Source organism: Taudactylus pleione, unplaced genomic scaffold (genome assembly GCF_031769625.1).
Source record: "Taudactylus pleione unplaced genomic scaffold, aTauple2 ptg000479l, whole genome shotgun sequence".
Lineage (NCBI taxonomy): Eukaryota > Metazoa > Chordata > Amphibia > Anura > Myobatrachidae > Taudactylus > Taudactylus pleione.
The window spans coordinates 12,362,317-12,383,555 of record NW_028284881.1 but is presented as its reverse complement, the minus strand read 5'-3'; the positions used below and the strand labels follow the sequence as shown (position 1 = coordinate 12,383,555).

The 21,239-nt window shown below is 42.8% G+C and overlaps 1 protein-coding gene and 2 pseudogenes across 1 annotated transcript in view; 2 read left to right on the top strand and 1 right to left on the bottom strand.

Annotated features, from left to right (window-relative positions):
- TESC (tescalcin) overlaps positions 1-21,239 on the top strand; it is a 105,233-nt gene that overhangs the window by 12,192 nt on the left and 71,802 nt on the right. The gene's annotated exons all lie outside the window — the stretch shown is intronic.
- LOC148502981 (5S ribosomal RNA) lies at positions 8,773-8,891 on the bottom strand (annotated as a pseudogene).
- On the top strand, positions 9,582-9,700 carry LOC148502980 (5S ribosomal RNA; annotated as a pseudogene).

Below are 21,239 nucleotides of genomic sequence, written 5' to 3'. Positions count from 1 at the left end.
ACTCTGGAGAATGCGGAAAGTATAACTTGACTCCCTGAGGTCACCCATGCGCACAGCCGCCAGGGAGTCCGTGAGAAGGTGGCGGAGGGATCCGCTCTGATCCCTCTTCACATCCCCGGAACCCTTTCCCATAGGAAGGAGTGGGGATCCGAGAACAAGCGCCATCTGAAGATGGCACTTGTTCTTGGCAGCAAACTCAGGGGTCCTATCGGTCCACTGATGATGAATGGCCCGGTAAGTAAACTATGCGGAAACTAGTTTTTCCGCATGGTTAATGGGCCATTTATCGATGATGAATACGCCTCATAGACTGTTGTTGTTATATAAAATGCATCAGTTTCCCCTCTTGTTTGCCTAATTCTGGGTACACACTTGACAAAATATTGTTCATTCAGTCGACAAATGATATATATTGAGAGTCCGTCGACGTAGTTCACATACATATATGCAGTCGACCCTGCGGCTATGCACGTGTGTAGGGGTGGCCTGCTGTCCATACTTCAGTACACTTGCTGCAGGGACCGCCGACACTGACATGTCAACTGAGCGGGCAAATTTAAAAGCCTGTCCAGTTGTGATGTCAGCCCATACATACTGAGTGGCCGATTGTTAAGTGTATATAGCTTACCAGTCACCCACTCGGACAGCAGATTGGTGTGTACCCAACATTAGGAACACAGATTTTATTCCATGTGTATTACACTTCTCATCTATTAACACATAAGTGGGTAATACGTCTCCATTATAGTAGTACACTTACTCTGCTTTGTGAATAATGAATATTAATGAATTGAGCTTTGAAAAACACATAATGGGATGCACTATTACAAATATGGTGTATTAAATTAGAAATATTTGCCATACAGTACTTTCTAGTTATTTTGTAATGTACATTTTCCTAATGGTACTAATAAAAGGAAACTTAAATCTTTTTTTATTTACCTTCTAAAAGTAAACAGGAGAAACAGAAAATTAATAGAATTAATAAACATTAAGCATTATCTCTATGTAGGTTATGTTCTGCTGGTTGGAAGGTATTTTTAATTATCAGTGATTTCTTGAACTCTTTGGGCGGAATTCAATTGTATTCGCGGCCCGCATCTCCCGTCTAAAGTGACAGGAGATCGCGGGCCGCTATACAATTGTCCAAGATGTTTGCGCTGATTGCGCCCATAGAGGTCAGGTTTAGCCGCGTAAAGCAGCTAAACCCGACTAAAGTGCTGAGCGCGATCGCGAAAAGTGATGTTTGGGTGCCCAAACGTCACTTTTCGCACATTTCAGCTCTCGTCCCCCAGGGGCTGCGAGCCGAAATGTAGCGCTGGCAGCTCATCGTGCCCGACAGGAGCAAGAATTGAATAGCTCCGTCGGGCGCGATAGCGGCTATTAAGAATTGAATTCCGCCCTTTTAGTCTTTATCTTTGTTCTACACACCTGTTCAGAAGCTCTGTCCAACCAGAAAATGTAATTGAGTCTTATCAGTGGGGCATACAATAGAACTGCCCCACCATGGAAACATAGGGCTGATTTAGACAAAAGCCAATATCCTACCAGTGTGTTTGGACTGTGGGAGGGAACTGGAGGATTTGGAGAAAACCCATGTACACAGAGCATGCAAACTCTACATGACTAGCACCCTGACCAGTATTATTATTATTTTTATCCTATGGTCACTGATGGTGTTCTGGCTGTACGGGTCTGTTGATATTTAGAAATAGATGCTTGTTTGTGCCTGATTCATATACGTTGGTCTGTTTTTTTCACAGTTAATTATTCAGTTTTTCTGCTTATGAAATATTGTCTAAAGTCAGAAGAGCTATTCAGAGAAACTAATAATCTCTCGAGATACTGATTGATGGTGTCTAATCTAGAAGATAAGACAAAGGTCTTGATGGGCTGTCTGGATATTATCTAGACGGAGAACCTGATTTTTTGTTGCACGACATGGGTTCTTCGGAGCAAGTTACAGTACAGCCATGGCCAAAAGTTTTGAGAATGACACAAATATTGGTTTTCACACAGTTCGCTGCTTCAGTGTTTTTAGACCTTTTTGTTAGATGTTACTATGGTATACTGAAGTAAAATTACAAGACTTTCATAAGTGTCAAGGCTTTTATTGACAATTACATTAAGTTTATGCAAAGAGTCAATATTTGCAGCTTGACCCTTCTTTTTCAAGACCTCTGCAATTCGCCCTGGCATGCTGTAAATCAACTTCTGGGCCACATACTGACTGATGGCCACCCATTCTTGCCTAATCAATGCTTGGAGTTTAGCAGAATTTGTGGGTTTTTGTTTGTCCACCCGCCTCTTGAGGATTGACCACAAGTTCTCAATGGGATTAAGTTCTGGGGAGTTTCCTGGCCATGGACTCAAAATTTAGATGTTTTGTTCCCCGAGCCACTTAGTTATCACTTTTGCCTTTACATGTCAAGAAGGGCAGCAAAGAAGCCAAGAAGGAAAAACATAAGGGACAGACTGATTACTCCCTTTTGTGTGACAATTGTGATCCTGAACAACAAGCTTCACGGATGTCAGATCCGCCATCTTGGTCGAGGCAGTTTGCATCTGTTATGTCGCATCTTTCTGCTGAGCTGGTGGCTTCTTGAAAGGAGACATAAGCTTCCAGGTCAGCTACTCTAGAGGAACCGGCATGGGCCCAGTCCTTAGCTAAATAAATGGAAGGGATCACAAAAGCCATGTCTCCTTCCCATGCCACGGCAACGGGAGCCTCTCCACAGGTCTCAAAAAAGAGACTGTTACTCTCAGTCCTCCGGTCGGAGGAGGAGGATATGCCAGTTCTAGAAGAGGACGAATATGCTCCGGATTGGCCTGAAGATCTCAAGAGGAGCCTGAGGCTGTGTCCGAAGGGATGGAGGCGTTAATTTCTGCAGTCCTGCAGGTATTGCAGATAAAGGAGGAGGACAAGGGTCCTGCATGGCAGTGTCTTCTTTTTAAAGAAACAAAGACAAGATACTTCTTTTCCAATTTCAGAAGAACTGGATTCTCTTCTGATTTCAGCTTGGAAACATCCGGATAAAAAATTTCAGATGTTCCGGCGGTTATCTTCTTATCCTTTTCCTGCAGATAGAAAATCTTGTGAGACTCCTCCTAAAGTAGACCCTTTGCGCTCCACCACTTTCACTTTATGTCATTACATAGACCATTTTTTTCCATAAGAAAAACTTTAATATTTTGAGTGATTACTTTTTTTTATATATCGATTTAATTTTCAAGAAACTGAAACTGGAAGATCAGGTCCAGAAGGCCACAGGACTGGTTGGTGAATGAATTAGTTATTTTACTGATGCCACCATGTATCGCCAGGGTGCATCACATGGCAAACTTTTCTTGTGGCAATAAGGGGGCGATAGCAAATCTGTTCTATTACTGCATCATGATATATAGTACTCTTGATCATTTACATGAAACGAGTCTTGTTATTTGCACAGTGTGTGGGAACATCAGCTCTCCATATTTTCCATGTAGGGTAATTCTATTGAATCAGAATTTGATTGTTTAGAACAAACTTTCTTGTCAGCTGATTATCCCCATCATGCTCATTGGCCAACCAGGAAGTCAAATTATGACCCTTTTATTTTTTGATCCAGTTGTTCAGCTGATTGCCAAATTGCCAACAAATCCTGCCATTTGGTAATACCCATGTATGGAAATCTTCAGTTTTAATACAATAATACAATTCCTGTTTTACCTTTGAGGATAGACTGAACTGATAATGTTATGGTAATATGGTAGCAGTGCTTGTTAGGTCTACCCCCCTCTCCCCTCCTTTGCGCTCATATACACTAAGGACACAGTAATAGAAGCAGTGAAAGAAGAATGGTCTGTACCCTCCTGTCACCGCTTGGAGCCGCCATCCCCATGCTTTGCCCACTCCCATGACATCCCTCTCGAAAGGGGTGGGGTGGTGCAAGGTGGGAGGGGGGGTTCTGATAGGAGAGTACAGATCTTCATTCTGCTCTCACTACTACTGCTGGTCTGTTCTCAGTGATGTGAGCGGCCCCTCTCTTTCTGTAGGGAGGTAGGGGCTAAGAGATGGGGTTAGGGGAGGCATAAAGGAGAGAAAGATGGGGAGGTGGGCAGAGATGAGACGAAGACAGAAGGTTGGGACAGAGATAAGAGCGACAGATGGAGGAGGGAGAAAGAGATGAGAGACAGACCAGAGGGACAGAGATGATTGAGAAAGACAGATGAGGGAGAGAGACAGACAGGAGGGACAGAGATGTTACAGAAAGACAGATGAGGGAGGGAGACAGACAGGAGGGACAGAAATGAGAAAGAGAGAAACAAGTGAAGGAGGGGGACAGAAATGAGAGTCAGATGAGAGAGAGACACAGGTGAGGGATGGGGACACACATGATAGACAGACAGGGGGGACTGATATGACAGAGAGACAGATGAGGGAGGAGGTCAGATTTGAGAGATAACCAGGAGGTACAGAGAGGAGAGAGAGAGACCGATGAGGGAAGGGATGGGGGACAAAGATGGAAAGGTTGGGGAAGACAGAAATAAAACCCTGGTGAATGTGGGGTCCAAAATACCAGCAAAGTATAAAAGATTCAAACATATAGAGAAGCCATATTTTGTGGACGCAGTGACGTTCTCTTGTGTTCTGTAACTGGCTGCATTTTCTCTGGTACCTGCTGTAGCTGTTTCTCTAACAGCAAAATCTATTTATAGTTATTTTGTCGTCAGAAAACATATTTTTCAAGGCTTCCAACATTTATTCTTGACATCTTTAGTAGGAATATATTTTAGTAGGACAGGCATTCATTAACCCAGACACTAATGAATATCATTTCTTTTTTTGTAATTTTTTAGTATTGCATTGATATTGGGCAGCTTTGGGCATCTGGTACTGATGATACAATAGCAGCAACAACTAATGCCTTCCAAACATGAGCACCTTGTCTTATATTTCATTGGAGACCTGTATGCTTTTGGTGCAAATAGACCCAGCAGCAAACACCATTTGCAGGGTGTACTGTGCCTTGCAGGGTGTACTGTGCATTGCAGTTTACTAGTCACCGTGGTCTGTAGTAGAGATATGCGCCGGACCAGTTTTGCTGGAACTGGATTTGTTTCTAATTCGTCATCTGTATTTGGATTTGCCAAACTTGCCGTGACTGGCTTTGGATTTGGATTTGACAAAAAAAGCTAAAATCACATAAATTTGGCTTTTTTTTCTTCCTAGAGTATTATTAACCTCAATAACATTAATTTCCAGTCATTTACAGTCAATTTAGACCACCTCACAGCTTATAATATTGTTTTCACCATTATTGGCCAAAGGTTGCAGTGAGCTGACTGGTTACTAAGCGACAGAGCAGCGACGCAGCGACACAGACACCACAGTTTAAAGCACATCTATGAAACATTGCCACACAGCAGCGGCAGAAATGAAAGATGGAATTGTCCTTGGAAGTGTGTTATGGCCAGCAGAGTCACAGTACTTGTTTACACAGTGGGCTACGGCCCAAGGAGCCACAGTGCACAATCTTATTCACATTACACCACACAGTGCCCCTGATTCACATTACACCACACAGTGCCCCTGATTCACATTACACCATAATGTAGTGTCTCTTATTTATGTTACGACACACAGTAGTGCCCCTTTTACACAATGCCCATAGTAGTGCCCCTTTTACACAATGTTCACATTAGTGACACTTATACACAAAGCCCACAGTAGTAATGCCCCTTATACAGTGCCCACAGCAATAGTGTCCCTTACACAATGCCCCCAGCAGTGGTGTCCCTTACACAGTGCCCCCTATGCAGTGCCCTCAGTAGTAGTGCCCCCTATGCAGTGCCCCCATTAGTAGTCCCCCCAGTAGTATGCCACCATTAGTAGTGCCCCCAGTAGTAGTGTCCCTAGTAGTATGCCACCATTAGGAGTGCCCCCATTAGTGTGCCCCCAGTAGTGTCTCTAGTAGTATGCCTTCATTAGAAGTGCCCCAGTAGTATGCCGCATTAGTAGTGCCCCTACTAGTATACTCCAAGTAGAATGCCCCCAGTTGTGCTCCCAGTAATATGCCCCCATTAGTAGTGCCCCCAGTAGCGCCCCCTTACACACAAATAAAAAAAAAAAAAAAAAACTTACCTGAATCCCCGCTTCTGACAGGACTGCAGCCGTCCACTCCTATGTCCGTACACTTTGCTGGCGGCTGTGGGGTTGTTACTGTGGAGGGCAGTCCGCTCTCACTGCGGTCTGCCCTACACTAGTGGGGCCCTGACGTCGGATCCTCTTGCGAGGATCTCACGTCAAGAGGCTGCTGTTCGGCCTCGAAGTGGGATCCGAGTCAGGCGTGGAACACCCGAACAGCGTTCGGGTGGACTCGAATCCCCGATGTTCGGAGCGGTTCGGTTTCCACAGAATCTGAACCGCTCCTCCCTAGTCTGTACAGAACATTGTAGTTGTCAAAACTTTCTGTTCCAGGCTTAGTAGTCCCTAAATCAAGAACAGGTTACATTTGTAGAGGGTTATCCAGCTAGCAGATACTGTAGCTATAGTCCTCCATGATACAATGACTTGATCTAATGCATGATTTGGAACTCTATTGCAGTCACATATTTATCTTTAAAACATGTTATATTTAATTGGTGGATAAATTTGTTTGACACCACAATCTTCCTGCACTGGTTTTAAACTAATCGCACCACATCTCTTGGCCGGATTTGGAGATGCCGATGTTTACGCAGTTGAGCGATTATCAGTGGTCTGGCGCATAGGTCTGAGTCACACTGCGCACGAGTCAAGTTACATTACCGTCAGTGGTTGTAGCGACTTTTTCCTGGCAGTGTGATTGCCAGTCAGGGAGGTAATGGAGTGGTGGCAGAAACGTGGGCATGTCGCTGTCATTTCCTGGGCGTATCTGATATACTACTGCGATCATGTACACAGATAACATGGCTACGGCGTCACAGTTCCCGAGGCCATTCTTACTGATCATGGGGTTACTCAGAAGGCCGATTATTGAAGGATCTGTGGTCGATGTTACTTCTTTGTACGCAGACACTTGGATTTAGGAAGCCTCCAGTGTGCATCTCCGCAGTACAAATCTAGGAGTCAGCAACATTTACGTAGTGCGTACACATAAACAGCTGCTATCACGGGGGAGAAATAGATGAAATTCTTTCTTACCGCTGTTTTAATCAAACCACACGGAACATAAACAATGTAGTTTAGACATATAAACTACATTATGCAATAAATATATTGTTGTAATAGACGGGAAGACTGTGTGTTTACCTTTAGCACCAGACTCATTTTGTTTAGGAGCATTACAGGCAATGAGAAAGGACTAAGTAATGTGGGATTTCTTGAAAGTTTGTAATGCCTGTGATATAGTATTGTATAGTCAGTGCCACTGGGAGATCCGTCGGGTACTAGGGGGCACATCCGAGTGTGTGGGGCCATGAACCTTACTATTTATATGATGCACTGCCTGGGTGGTCACACTATCTTGGTGGCATGACGCCTGGGCCCCTGGACAAGAATAGGCCTGGGTACTTTGTACTTGTTCCCTGCCACCTTTGCGCACAGCTGATCTGTTGTCATGTCTTATTACAGTAATTAACTGAAAGATAACATCTGTAGGAAGACTTTTGCTCAACTGTTGTGTTAAGGCACTTAGATTGGTTGAAAAAAACAAGTAAAACAGTATTGTTGTATAATACCCTATAGGAGTAAATGTGTCATTTTCCTTACAAGGAGATGGCATTCCGACAGTTCTGGCACTTTGCCGACATCGCTTCTGATTGAATTGCCCTATTAGAGAATACTAATGAGATTCAAAAAATTTTCTCCAGTTCAGCCAGCCCTTGGCATCCATCCACATTTGGGATAGTCAGATTCAAAAACAGAATTAAAGCCGTGTAGTTCTAAATAATCACTTTTATTTTTTAATTACGAAAAACTATAATTTTCGAAGCTTCTGCCTTGAAATTACGTAATGCTTTTCTCAGTGCAATACGCTCTGGGATTACTTGAAATAATGATCGTAGCCTCCAGTTTGCTTGTGGCAGTAGTTCTGTGGTGATTTCTGAGAAGAGACAGCATCCTGAATGCAGCAAAAAGGTCACAATGTGAGGTAAACTGGTCTGGAAAGTAATTACTGGGAAATATCTATCCTTTCTCTAGAGAGGCCTATAAAAACATAATCACATAGGAATGCACAAACTATTAATGATCTCAGATTTTTTTTTTCTCAGAGGCAACGAACTAAATAAAGAAACAAGAAATTACAAACTTACTGGAACGTTGATACTTCCATCTGTAAATTTATCATGCTACTCGGTAAACTTTAAAAAGCCTATGTACTGGTAAACCTAAATAGAAAACAGGGAAGATTCCGCACAGAACCATAACTAGAATTATTTTAACCAACCATCCATATCCATGAATAATTTATACATCATAAGTTTATGTTGGTGGTGCTCCCACAGCCTAAATATAACAGATTTATTAGAAAAAGAAAGAGTAAGGCTATTCTTGGGGCACACTTATATATGAATTCTTAAGATTGAAATAAAATATAACTTTTAATATTAATAGTAAAATATATACCAGGTACACATAAGGTCATAGGCGAACATATTAAAAGATAATTTCTGCAAAGTACCCCACATATACAATTTAGGATAACAATAATTGTGTTAGAGTGCAGATATTGCAATAAATACCATAGGTATTGGTATATAGGCTACACAGTGCGCAGTCCTATGATCCCCATTAAGCAGTACAATATCTATCTACAGAACCTGGTATTCCTGAGTGGTCCCCCACAACAGTACTAACCAGGCCTACCACTGGATCGCTTCCAAGATCAAACGAGTTTGGGCATAGTCAGTGAAGTATGACTGTAGATTATCGCTACTGAAAATATATGGGGATTCACTTATGCACACGGTCTGAGCCTATTTAAAAAATGTAGGACTACTCTCAAAAGAGAGGTCCAGTTAATAATCAGTTGCTATCAAGACAGGTGGTGCATAAGCATACCTTCCTTGTGATGCAATCAATTGACACATATAGCATAACCATGTATAGATTGTAACTTTAAGAGAGCATCACATAGGTAACTTATCACAAATCATACTTAGTTCCAAGTATACAGAATAGGAACTCTACACAATAACAAAGCCTGACAGAACACATAATATACAATCACCCCATAAACATAGAATATCAATTTTTTATATAAATTATGGTGGCTGCATAAATATGCTAATCCAAATGGTTCTCCTATTATCAGATATTTCTCTATCAATGAATATATTCCACCAGGAAATGCTCAGGACTTCCAAATTGGGCTGCAATTGAGTATAGTAGCAGGCACCCTCATTAACCTGGTATGTAATAGGAATCACAGAGAGTACAAAAGAAGGGGGGTTTTATCAGCCATTGATTGCATCACAAGGAAGGTATGCTTATGCACCACCTGTCTTGATAGCAACTGATTATTAACTGGACCTCTCTTTTGAGAGTAGTCCTACATTTTTTAAATAGGCTCAGACCGTGTGCATAAGTGAATCCCCATATATTTTCAGTAGCGATAATCTACAGTCATACTTCACTGACTATGCCCAAACTCGTTTGATCTTGGAAGCGATCCAGTGGTAGGCCTGGTTAGTACTGTTGTGGGGGACCACTCAGGAATACCAGGTTCTGTAGATAGATATTGTACTGCTTAATGGGGATCATAGGACTGCGCACTGTGTAGCCTATATACCAATACCTATGGTATTTATTGCAATATCTGCACTCTAACACAATTATTGTTATCCTAAATTGTATATGTGGGGTACTTTGCAGAAATTATCTTTTAATATGTTCGCCTATGACCTTATGTGTACCTGGTATATATTTTACTATTAATATTAAAAGTTATATTTTATTTCAATCTTAAGAATTCATATATAAGTGTGCCCCAAGAATAGCCTTACTCTTTCTTTTTCTAATAGTACTGGTAAACCTCCAATATATTCACTATAAGTTAAAAGAACGTAAATCGAGTCATTGTGGGGAAAGCAGATAAATCGCAGCTGCAATTACGCTGCGAAAATATGTTAATATTTGCCACTTCTCAGCCAGCATAGAGACGCCCACTACTGTTTTCTCACATCCGTAATACCTCGCAGTCCTGCGTATACATCGGTAACATTGGCCCCTCACGCAGAATTACAGCAAGTCTAACCTGTCTCAGAAATTGCAAGTCTCATCGCAATGCAGTGAGTACTCAAGCTGCGAATGCCATTGTAGTGGCTAGTTTATGCACGCCCAGGAAACGGCGTTCAAACAGACAGGCACACCTGCGTTTCTCCGACCACTCGCTCATCACCACCCACAAACGCTGAAATCCCGTCACTCACTCTGCGATGGCTTTCTGCCTGCGTGCGTGATCGCAGTGCTATTGCAATCCTGACCTGCGCACTGCGGTGCATATGCCTACGCAGTACGCACCATCGGCTGATCTGCACCATCATTACCTCTGAACCCAAAGCCCATTTTTGGGGGGTCCCCACTTCCCTAGGGATTCCAGCCCTGGGTTCACTAGTTTGGGTCTGGTTGTCATTATGGCAGGGGTACCCCACGCTGTGTGTCCCCCTGCTTTAGTGTCAGATGCCCAGGCTGGTTCAGCTTAGTGCTGTTTATTAGAAAATAGGAGGGACCCTATGCCATTCCCTCCCCCCTTATTTTCCAATACTAGCCTAGGCTTTGAAGCCCTGGGCTTGTAAATGCTTTTTAAGGGGGGGGACCCCACTCCATTTAAAATTTTTTTATATATATTACTACTTTTAAAGTTTTTTCTTAATATGAAGCCTGCACAGATCATAGTGCTTCTCAACAACTCGCTTGCCAGAGGCAGGTCTATTCTTTCACCTTGCTTGCCGTCGGCTTTGCGGCTGGTTCTATACCCGATGGTTAGTAAATCCGGGGCTTCTATTGTTGATATTAAATAATTGATAGTCTGTCTGATGGCATACTGTGTCTACTGCTGGATTTTTTTTCGGTGATTTTCCCTTTAGTAAATCTCTGATGTGCAAATCCAATGGAAAATCACAGAAAAGCCCAAAATCGACACTTACTAAATATATCCCAAAAGTCTTATACCTGTGCTATTGTAGTTGATAAGATCATTATTGAGCATGTTGACAAATACTGTTGGAAGATAACTGCTGATGGCACTAACAGGCCCCAATGATTTAAGAAGCAATGCAGCTGAATCTAGTGTGTTTGGGCTACCTATGTGCGTAGCTCTCTCAAGTCAACTTGATGAATATATTTTGTAGTTTATTAGATGAAACCATAAAGTCCTGATGTGATTTCTGTGAACTAGGGTTATTAGGATACATGGAAGGGAGTCCTTGGCATGAGTTTAGTTCTGCTTGTAAAAATGTAGGGACTTTACAGTGGAAGATAGGACAGACGGCACTACAAAGGACTGAGTAATGAATTGTAATGTTGGCGTCTGGCATCTATATGTGTATATGCGCTTGTGCTATAAAAATCGTTCAACTGTTTTTTTTTTTATGTGATCAGACAAGTGATTCCTGTTCTGTGACTATGTGTACACAGGATTACATAACTGAGGATTGTACAAGTCATGAGAAAAGATGTACCCATGGCACAGAAGATCCAAGGATACTCCTAACATTATTTAAAGGTCTGGAATTTCTGTATTATTTTTGTGCCATAATATAGAAATTCCAGATGCATATATTGGAAATACTGGAATTATGTCAAACTTGAAGCCTTTGTACCTAGCTACAGCGGTACCTCACACTGTGACCTCGGGGTGGTAAGATGGCACAGATGCTGCGCATGGTATGACCTCAGGAATAGATGGTAAAGGCATTTTAGCTTGTTTTGTGTTGGGCAAATGAATAGCATTCTTTTGTATTAGCTATAAAGGCACCTCTGTGATCTGAGATCTTTTCAATTCACCTTACAACAATTACTATATAAATGCTGGATATATTGGGTATGTTATCTCTCTCTCTCTCTCTCTCTCGCGCTCTCTCTCAATCAATCAATCTGATATATCTATCTAATATCTCTCTCAATCTATCTCTCTCTCTCTCTCTAGCCCTATCTATCTATCTATCTATCTATCTATCTATCTATCTATCTAGGCCTATCTCTCTCTCTCTCTCTATCCCCATCTATCTATGTCTCTCTCTCTAGCCCTATCTATCTATCTATCTATCTATCTATCTATCTATCTATCTATCTATCTATCTATCTATCTCTCTCTCTCTCTCTAGCCCTATTTATCTATCTATCTATCTATCTATCTATCTATCTATCTATCTATCTATCTAGCCCTATCTCTCTCTCTCTCTCTCTCTAGCCCCATCTATCTATGTCTCTCTCTCTAGCCCTATCTATCTATCTATCTATCTATCTATCTATCTATCTCTCTATCTCTCTCTCTAGCCCTATTTATCTATCTATCTATCTATCTATCTATCTATCTATCTATCTATCTATCTATCTATCTATCTATCTAGCCCTATCTCTCTCTCTCTCTCTCTCTCTCTCTCTCTCTCTAGCCCCATCTATCTATGTCTCTCTCTCTAGCCCTATCTATCTATCTATCTATCTATCTATCTATCTATCTATCTATCTATCTATCTATCTCTCTATCTATCTCTCTATCTATCTCTCTATCTATCTCTCTATCTGTCTCAGTATTGCATCATGCTCTGGTTGTTTGCTGCTCTCAGCACAGTACCCTTTATCTTTCTTTGGAGAGAAGTCTTTATGGACCCTGATGTGTGGCCCTCTCATCTTCCTTTAGAATAAGCAGGATTACTACACTACAGTGTGTGGAAGAGAATACATTTTTCACATTGATAAGGGAAGAAAGGATATGGAGGAATAACAACGGGGAAGAGGAGTACGGCACACTGTGCCTTTATTGATCAGGCCGACAGAGAATATGGTCTGTCCTCCCGCTAGAATATGTACAGAGATAAACATTTGTACAGTATGTGCCTATCTGAGGACACTTTGTGCCATAATTAGAGCAAAGTGACAGAACAGATGTAACAATTTTTTATTTTATAGAGACTGAAATACAAAACATGTCACATATACGTGGATTAAGAATGGGTAAAAACAAATCTTTGCTTCATTTTTTTTTTTTTTTGAACTTTTTACCCTAGGGATTTGAAAGTAAATGTTATTGCTAATTTATCATCAGTTAGTAATAGTAGCCAGTGCTGGTGGGTCATGTCAGATATTGTGCATGTATTGTGACAGGCTTGCATACCCCGGGGTGTTGCTACGGTCTTAGACTGATTGTTGTAACTAGTTATAATTGTTCAATGTAATTTAATGATGAAATTTTTGATATGGTGATAATGTTGATGTTAACCATGTCGACATTCATCATCTAGACAGTAATGAATTGTTGACATGCTGGTAAAGAGAATGTTCAGTCTACATATTGTCCCTGCGCCCGAAGGCTGCAGTAGCTCCAGCAGAGTCCTCCGGGTCCCGGTGATCATGTGACCGTCACATGGGTCAGGTCACCGATGCTGCAGCATTAGTGTGAGCATTTCTCTCCTATCCCTAACCCTAATCCCCACCCCTAATCCTCCTCTACTTCCTAACCCTCTTCGCAACCTAACCCCAACCTCTGTAATGGTAGAGTTTTGGAACCTCTGAGTTAGCCACTATAGGTTTATTCAGAACACTGGTTGTCATTGGTGACAATATAACTACTCTACAGTAAGGTGTCATTGTTTAAAGACTTGTTTTTATCTATAGCTGTTTGGCCTCTATAGTAAACAGTGAGGTTATTTACTAAGTGCAAAACACGTGATGCTCTGTGCACAACCACCTCTGGTCCCACCGTGTGGCTTCATTTGTTTCAAAACAAGATGATGAAACATGTGGAGGAGTAGAAAATTGCACAGGCCAAGTAAAGGAGTTGGAAGAAGTAAGGGTATGGAGACGGCACACTGGGGTGTCTGGTCTTGTAGATAAGTGCACATGGAAGTTGTGGAGCAAATAGATAAAGGTGCTGTGCTGAGAGACGCACGAACAGTCCCATGCTGCAGAAGCACTTGAATTTTGCAACAGCTCAGTGTCGCCAGTTTTCTTGCCTTTTCATATACTTATAATGGGATCCATGTTGTGCCTCCTATTGCACTTAGGCGAGGAAGCACATTTCTAGACGGACTCCAAACAAAGTAATAAAAACATTATAAGACACTTACAAAGTCAATAGACAGAAAAACAACCCTAATGGCCCGTCTGTTGCGTTAAATTTAGACTATAAATGGGTCTAAACCAAGCAGAGTTCTAGCAGAAAAATGTAATTTAATGAAGGGGGATAGTAAAGTGTTTGGATTTTAACGTGTTCACACTGCATTAAGTGCACTTCTATTTTCTAGTTTGTGACTCTCCTGTGAGCGGATACTGCAGTATATGTGCGCCATAATATGTGCTTGTTATATCCAGACGCACCAGTACAAAACCAGCTTTGTTGTTTTAATGTTATAATGTGGGTATAATCGCTGACTCTTTCATTCGCTGGAATCAGGGCCTAATTCAGAGATAGACGCAATGGCAAAGTTTTTGCCAATGGACTCTTTTTTCACTACTACGCATGTGTACAAGTACAGAAGTCAGGGCTGTAACTAGGGTAGTGCGAAAAGTGCCATGGCACAGGGCACCGCAGGGCAGGGGGCGCTGTTTGGACCTGTCAATTTGCCTGTTTATAATCATTCTCACTTGAAGCTTACTCTTCTTTTATCCCCAGCATCTGCTGGCCTCCCCTATCTCTCCCCTGGCCCTTCCCCATGAGGCCATGGCCCTTTTTCCGGTGCACTTTCTTATGTCCCTATTTAAAAAAATGGGAGAGGGGGGGAAACCAATTCTCTCTCTGGCACAGGGCACCAAAAAGACTAGTTACGGCTCTGACATCTAGCCTCCTTGCGCGTTAAACAGCTGTTCTAGTTGTGTCATGCCATGGTGCGTCCTGGTAGCGTGGAGCGTCTTTTTCTGTGACTTTTTCCCTTAAAATGCGTCTTATTCGTAAAGTGATGCCTATACTCTGTGTGCGAGTACCTCTGTATCTGCATGCAAAATGCTACATTACAGTGCCACAGCCGGATGACACTGTAACGTAGCATTTTGCATGCAGATATACCCGCAGTCACACGCAGAATATAGGCATGCCGCATATCAGTTTAATCAGCAGAAGCTGCTTGTGCATCCTATTTGTATAACTTTGTGAGGCATTTTAAGGGAAAAAGTTGCATGAAAGGGCCCACGGCCACTGACACTGTAACGCAGCATTTCGCATACAGATATGACCGCAGTCACACACAGAATATATATCATTTTAATCAGCAGAAGCTGCTTGTGCATCCTATTCACATCGCTTTGTGAATAAGACGCGTTTTAAGAGAAAAGTCGCTGGAATAGACGCTCAGCCCTACCGAGTCACACGGCGCTCATACGTTATGTGTAACGCACGGAGTATAGATGTATGCGGAGACATCTGTAAAACTGAGCAGGTGTCGTGATTGTCCTGTGACAGCGGTCTCAGTGTGGATTTACCATTTGTGGGCGGCAACAAGGGTGTGTGGGGTGGTGACGACTCAAACGCAGACGAGTTGCGACCATTTTTGGGGCGTGTCTCAGCTTGCAACTGTGATCCCGTTCGCATTTGCGAAGGCTCAGGCATCTCAGTTTAGACAGCAATTCTGAGGAACCATAGGGTTAGTCAGAAGTTTGGACCATAATCGACCGATGGTTGCATCTTTGTACTCAAACGGCGGATCTGAGACGCCACAGGTGGGCGACATTTGCATATTTCCGCACAGCCGCGGCATACGAGATTGCAGCAGCGTCAGCATTTGCATCCATCTCTGAATCAGGCCCCCAGTTCAGAAAACTTTTTATTTTTACCTTGGAAAGTGGAAGCTCAGCTTTATACATGAGAACATTCCTTTGAAATGTAAGAATTCTCCTGTAGCCGGTTTTGGATTTGTAACTGGAGAAATGCTGTTGTGTTCCCTTTTTATACTGTCAGCTTATAAAGGTCACACTGACATTACAGTGATGTTGGTGTAGTAATGAATAGAAATAATACATTATTATGTACTTTTATAGAAATAATACACCTGGTGGTAAGTTAGGGTGGTGCTAATAAAGGAGGGCACACTGTATATTCATTATTTTGTTACAACAATTCCACTTGGTAGGAAACTGTCGTATTTATCAAGAATTTGATCCTTTAGAAAAGCAAAAATCATCGTCTGTGAAAATACTTTGCCAGAAACATGAGGCATTACGTCATTCTATGCATTTACCATCAGCAGCCCATTGTTATGTATGATTATACCGATACCATATGAGTGGTTACAAAGTACAGCTATGTTATTTATAAAGTTGTAATTGTACTTTCTGCAAATGGCAGTTCTGTCATACACCCTAACTAAGGCTGTTTTTCACTAGATAAGCCCTAATATGCAGCAGCTATAGAGTCTGACCAGCCTATAAAGGATTATTTAGGCCTGGTTTTAGAAACAGTCACATTTTTAGCCTCATAGGGTAGTGAGGTGAGTAAGGGGTCTATGTACTAAGCCTTGAAGAGAGTTAAAGCGGACGGAGATAAGATACCAACCAACCAGCTGCTAACTGTAACTTTACAGGCTGTGTTTCAAAAATGGCAGTAGGAGCTGATTGGTTGGTACTTTATATCCGTCCACTTTATCTCTCTCTAACGCTTTGTACCCCACTGTGTGTGATTTTCACTGCATTGCAGTAATATCGGATTGAAGTGAGGATCAAAATATAAATCAATCCCTTACATTTCTATTGTACGAGCTATTTTCATTTTTCCTGGTAAGGACAAGCGGGGAGAGCAGAGCTGTTCTTTTTGTATTCATATATACAGTATAGTGCATTTATATGGCAGTTGCACAGCTGGTCACCTTAAAAACCAACATTGTTGTCACGTTTTAGCCTTCTAAGCAGCCAAAGTTTTAGCCAGTATGACATATATCTATTGTGCTAGGCACATTCTGATTTATATTGCTGTATATGTATGTATGTATGTTTTTCGTCTTTATGCAGGGAAATGCCATCAATGTCCGTATTGTCACTTCTGCATTAGCAGTACACATAATTCACTTTGGACATACATCATAACACATTGAAGGTTGTCACAGTCACGTATTCTCCTATCTGGTCTCGGTTACACAGATCGGTACACACATTATCAGAGCTGCCAACCTGAATTTTGTTTTGCAGTGAGATCATGGGGAACAAGTTAGCTTGGCATGCTGAGCACGCCACCAAACCTAACTCGTTATAACTAACTTTTGCCATGCATGACTCAAATAATTAGATTTAAATTAGATATAATCAGTTAAAGTATTATGGTCTTATATTAACAATACATTAAAACAGTAATAATAATATAGTACATTGCATGTGTCAAAATTAATCTTTTAGGGTAGAATGCTGCCACCAAAACAATAAGGAATATATACAATAAAATGTATACCTTTGTGCATTGCGTTTGCACTAACTGATCCCTACCATTTATTTCCCTTCTTTTCTTCTGCTAGACATATTCTCCCATCCCGTATACTGGGCCTGATTCAGAGTTGTACGCTAATGCAATCGCAGCTGCGATTTTACATGGAAAGCAGCTGCAAAAGCATGGTATGCCTTCTGATATTCATCCAACATCATGCATCAGCATAAACATCGGTAACATCGACGCAGATCGAGCAGCCATTCAGCATATGCAGTAAGACTGCCCAGCCGCATACACTGCGTCTCTCCTGACACGCAGAGGGCTCTCATGCCGTGAAGGAGATTGCAGTGGCTGATTTATGCACGCCCATGTAACGGCGTAAAACAGTCAGACACGTCTGCGTTTACCTAACCACTGCGCGTTACCTCCCCCAAACACTGACTACCTGTCACTCACTTTGGGATTGAATCCTCTGTGTGGGCGTAGTCGCAAAAAAAATGCTGCAAATGTGCATTGCGGCTTACACACATGTGCAATGACAATTAAAAGCTCAATCTGCATTAATATCGGCATTGCATGGATCTCTGAATCAGGACCACTGACAGTAGGACTAAGGCATGTCTTAAACGGCAGTCGGAGACCACAAATGCAGTCATAACATCGCTGTGCTGTTCATCCTCTAGAGCAGGGGGTGTGGACACTATGTGTTGCGGGAAGGCAAAGTGTCCTTCCCCATTCATCCTCCCATAATATGCCGCGAGACCATAGCGATTCATAGAGGAAACTCCCCTCTTGTCTTGCCAGAACACCTACAATTGCTTTTGAGTCCTGTTAATCAGTATCAATTATTAATACGTCCGATGATAGGCCACAGGTAACTTCCATTTTCCCCTATATTATAGTGATCCTGGCTGTGTTACTCAGACACAAAGCACCGCATTCAGTTGGACTTAAAAGCAAGTTGCAGTTTTATGTATCTAAAACATGTTCCCAATTATGCAAATATAGCATAACTGCTACAGTATCTACCAGCGGAAATGCAGTGCACTGAACACTTGTTCTTAAGACATAAAACCTGATTCCTACACTGTTTGGGAAGGGATAGATTGCTGATATGTTTATTAGTGGTGGCTCTAAAAAAAAAAATAATTTCAAAATGTTTACATTTTGTTCGATTTGCTTTTAACATGCTCCATGTGACTTTGGGTACTTATTACATACTTGCCTAATTTAATTTTTTTACCTCCCGGGAGAAGCTCGGAGAGGAGAAGCAGGTGGGCGCCGATGTGGGGGCGGGGCCTGACTTACCGCATCATTAAGATCTGCCCCCTTACAGTAAATTGCAGCGATTTGCGCATATTTAAATAGGGCCGGGGCCAAATGACGCAATTTTTTCGGGATTGTGACATTAAACCCCGCCCCCTACTCGGAGACCCCCTATTGCCGTGGAAATTCTCCCCATTCTGCCCACTTTACTAGGAAGTGGGCTAGAGTGTGGGAGAAGTGCCTACTCTACCGGGGGTGTGGGGGGTTACCCGAAAAATCGCGAGCCTCCTGCGACTTCCGGGAGAGTAGGCATGTATGACTTATTAGCTGAACTTTCCGGCCATTTACTGTGATGTGTATGATTTGTGTACTGTGTTTTGTGCATTTATGTACTCACAGTGACGTCACACCTGCTGTCATAATCCTGCCCATCTGCTCCTGTTATCTACAGGTAAGGGAGGCACATTTGTTACCTGTGCAGAGTTGGTCACATCTTATGTTTGCAGCCAACTCTGCATCTATTACCCCAGGCACATTTACACTCTGAATAAGGTCCAAACTGTATTTCTGCTACTTGAGAGGTGCCCTGTTCATCTTCTGACATATCCTGCCATCTGGTTCCCTTCCTCCGCCATCTCCTTCTCCTCTGTACTTTCCCCTGTCACAGTCTAGCATTCCTCCCACTCACAAACATGAATCACAATTGAGAAATGTAGGGATCCCCCATACCAGCGGGCAATCTTCCCACCTAGTAACCTTCTCACTGCATCCCATAGCCTACATCTGTCTGTTTGTTAGGGGGAAATGTATCAAACTGCCTAAAGAGTGGAGGCATTCGGTATAATTTACCGGAGGCCACATAGCAGCGGCAGCCCGACAGAGGAGGAAATCCCGATCGTCCTAAAGGTAAGTATAAACTAACCTAATTCTGCCTAACCCTAACCTCCCCCCCGTGCCTAAGCCTAACCCCCCCTTCCCCGCCGCCTAAACCTAAGTCCCCTGGGGGGTGCCTACACCTAACCCCCCCCCCCTTCCCCTAGCCTGACCCTAACCTCCCGGGCCAGGGCTGTCTTAACAGCAGTGTGGGCCCTGGGCAAAGCAAAGCACTGGGGCCCCTACCCACACATGATATTGAAATATTGCAGCAATAAGCCCCGTCATCATACATCATAGTGAGATTTTGTCCAGGTATAATTATAGGAATGCGCAGTGATTTGGTTCATGCTGCACAGCTCAACCCTTACCTATGCTAGGGGCAAGCAGTACTGGGGGTAGGAAGGTAATAAGGGTAGATGGTAGTACTGTAGGGGCAAGAAGGGAGTTAAGGGCAGGAAATACTAGAGGCAGTGCTGGGGGGTCTGGAGGGGGGTCAAGGTAGCAGCTGGGGCAGTACTGGGGTTTAGGAGGGGGTCAGGATACAGCTGGAGCAGCACTGGGGGTAGCGAAAGGGTTAAGAAATAGCAGTTAGAACTGTTACCTCCTTCCTCCGGATGGCCTCCTCCATGTAGTGAGCTGGGACAGAGCACATGCAGCGCTGCTGCAGTGAACCAAGGGGGATCTGCCGGCGCCGATGTCGGGAAGGACTGAGTACATTGGCGGGCAGAGATGGAAAGAGGTGCTCCGAGGTGGTCTCTGGTCAGTGATGAATGATACGCTACCGGCGGCAATTGGTTGAGAGACGCTACCGGCAGCGATTGGCTGAGAGAGCGGACCTGCAGGACGCGCTGTGTCTCCCAAACCAATCGCTGCTGCTGCGGACACAGAACCAGGGCTGCCATCAGTAATTTTGGGGCCTGGGACTGAAAAAATAGGCAGGGCCCCTGGGACAACTTTCCCTTTCATGCTACCACTAAGTCTCAGGAGTCATGACTTACCTTATCGCCCTGAAGAATGCTCTTTCTGGCTTCTTCTCCTCCAGGTCTGGCTGGCGCTGCTCTCCAAGCGTCACGGGTCCTCTTCCTTCCAGCAGCTTTGTGTGATGTCATGAAGTCACGTGCGCCGACAGCAAAGAGAAAGAAAAGGATTATTGAACTGAGGCAAACACAGGATTTTCTGGGGGGAAGGGGTTCTAATATATATATATATCTATATATATATATATATATAATATATATATACATACACACACATATATATATATATACATATAACATGTATATAATATATATAACACACATATATACACATTAACCCATACATACATACACATATATGCACGCTAACACATACAGTATGCAGTATACACACACTAACACATATATACACACTAACATACATATACAGGTTCGGTAAGAATAGCCAGCGGCTGAATAGCCTCCGGTTCAAATACCAACGCCAGAAGCCAAATCGTCTACAATCCCGACAGTGGCGGTAAGTACCCTAACCCTCGCCCTCTCCCCCCTAACCCTCCCTTCGTGGTGCCTAACCCTAACCCCCCCTTCT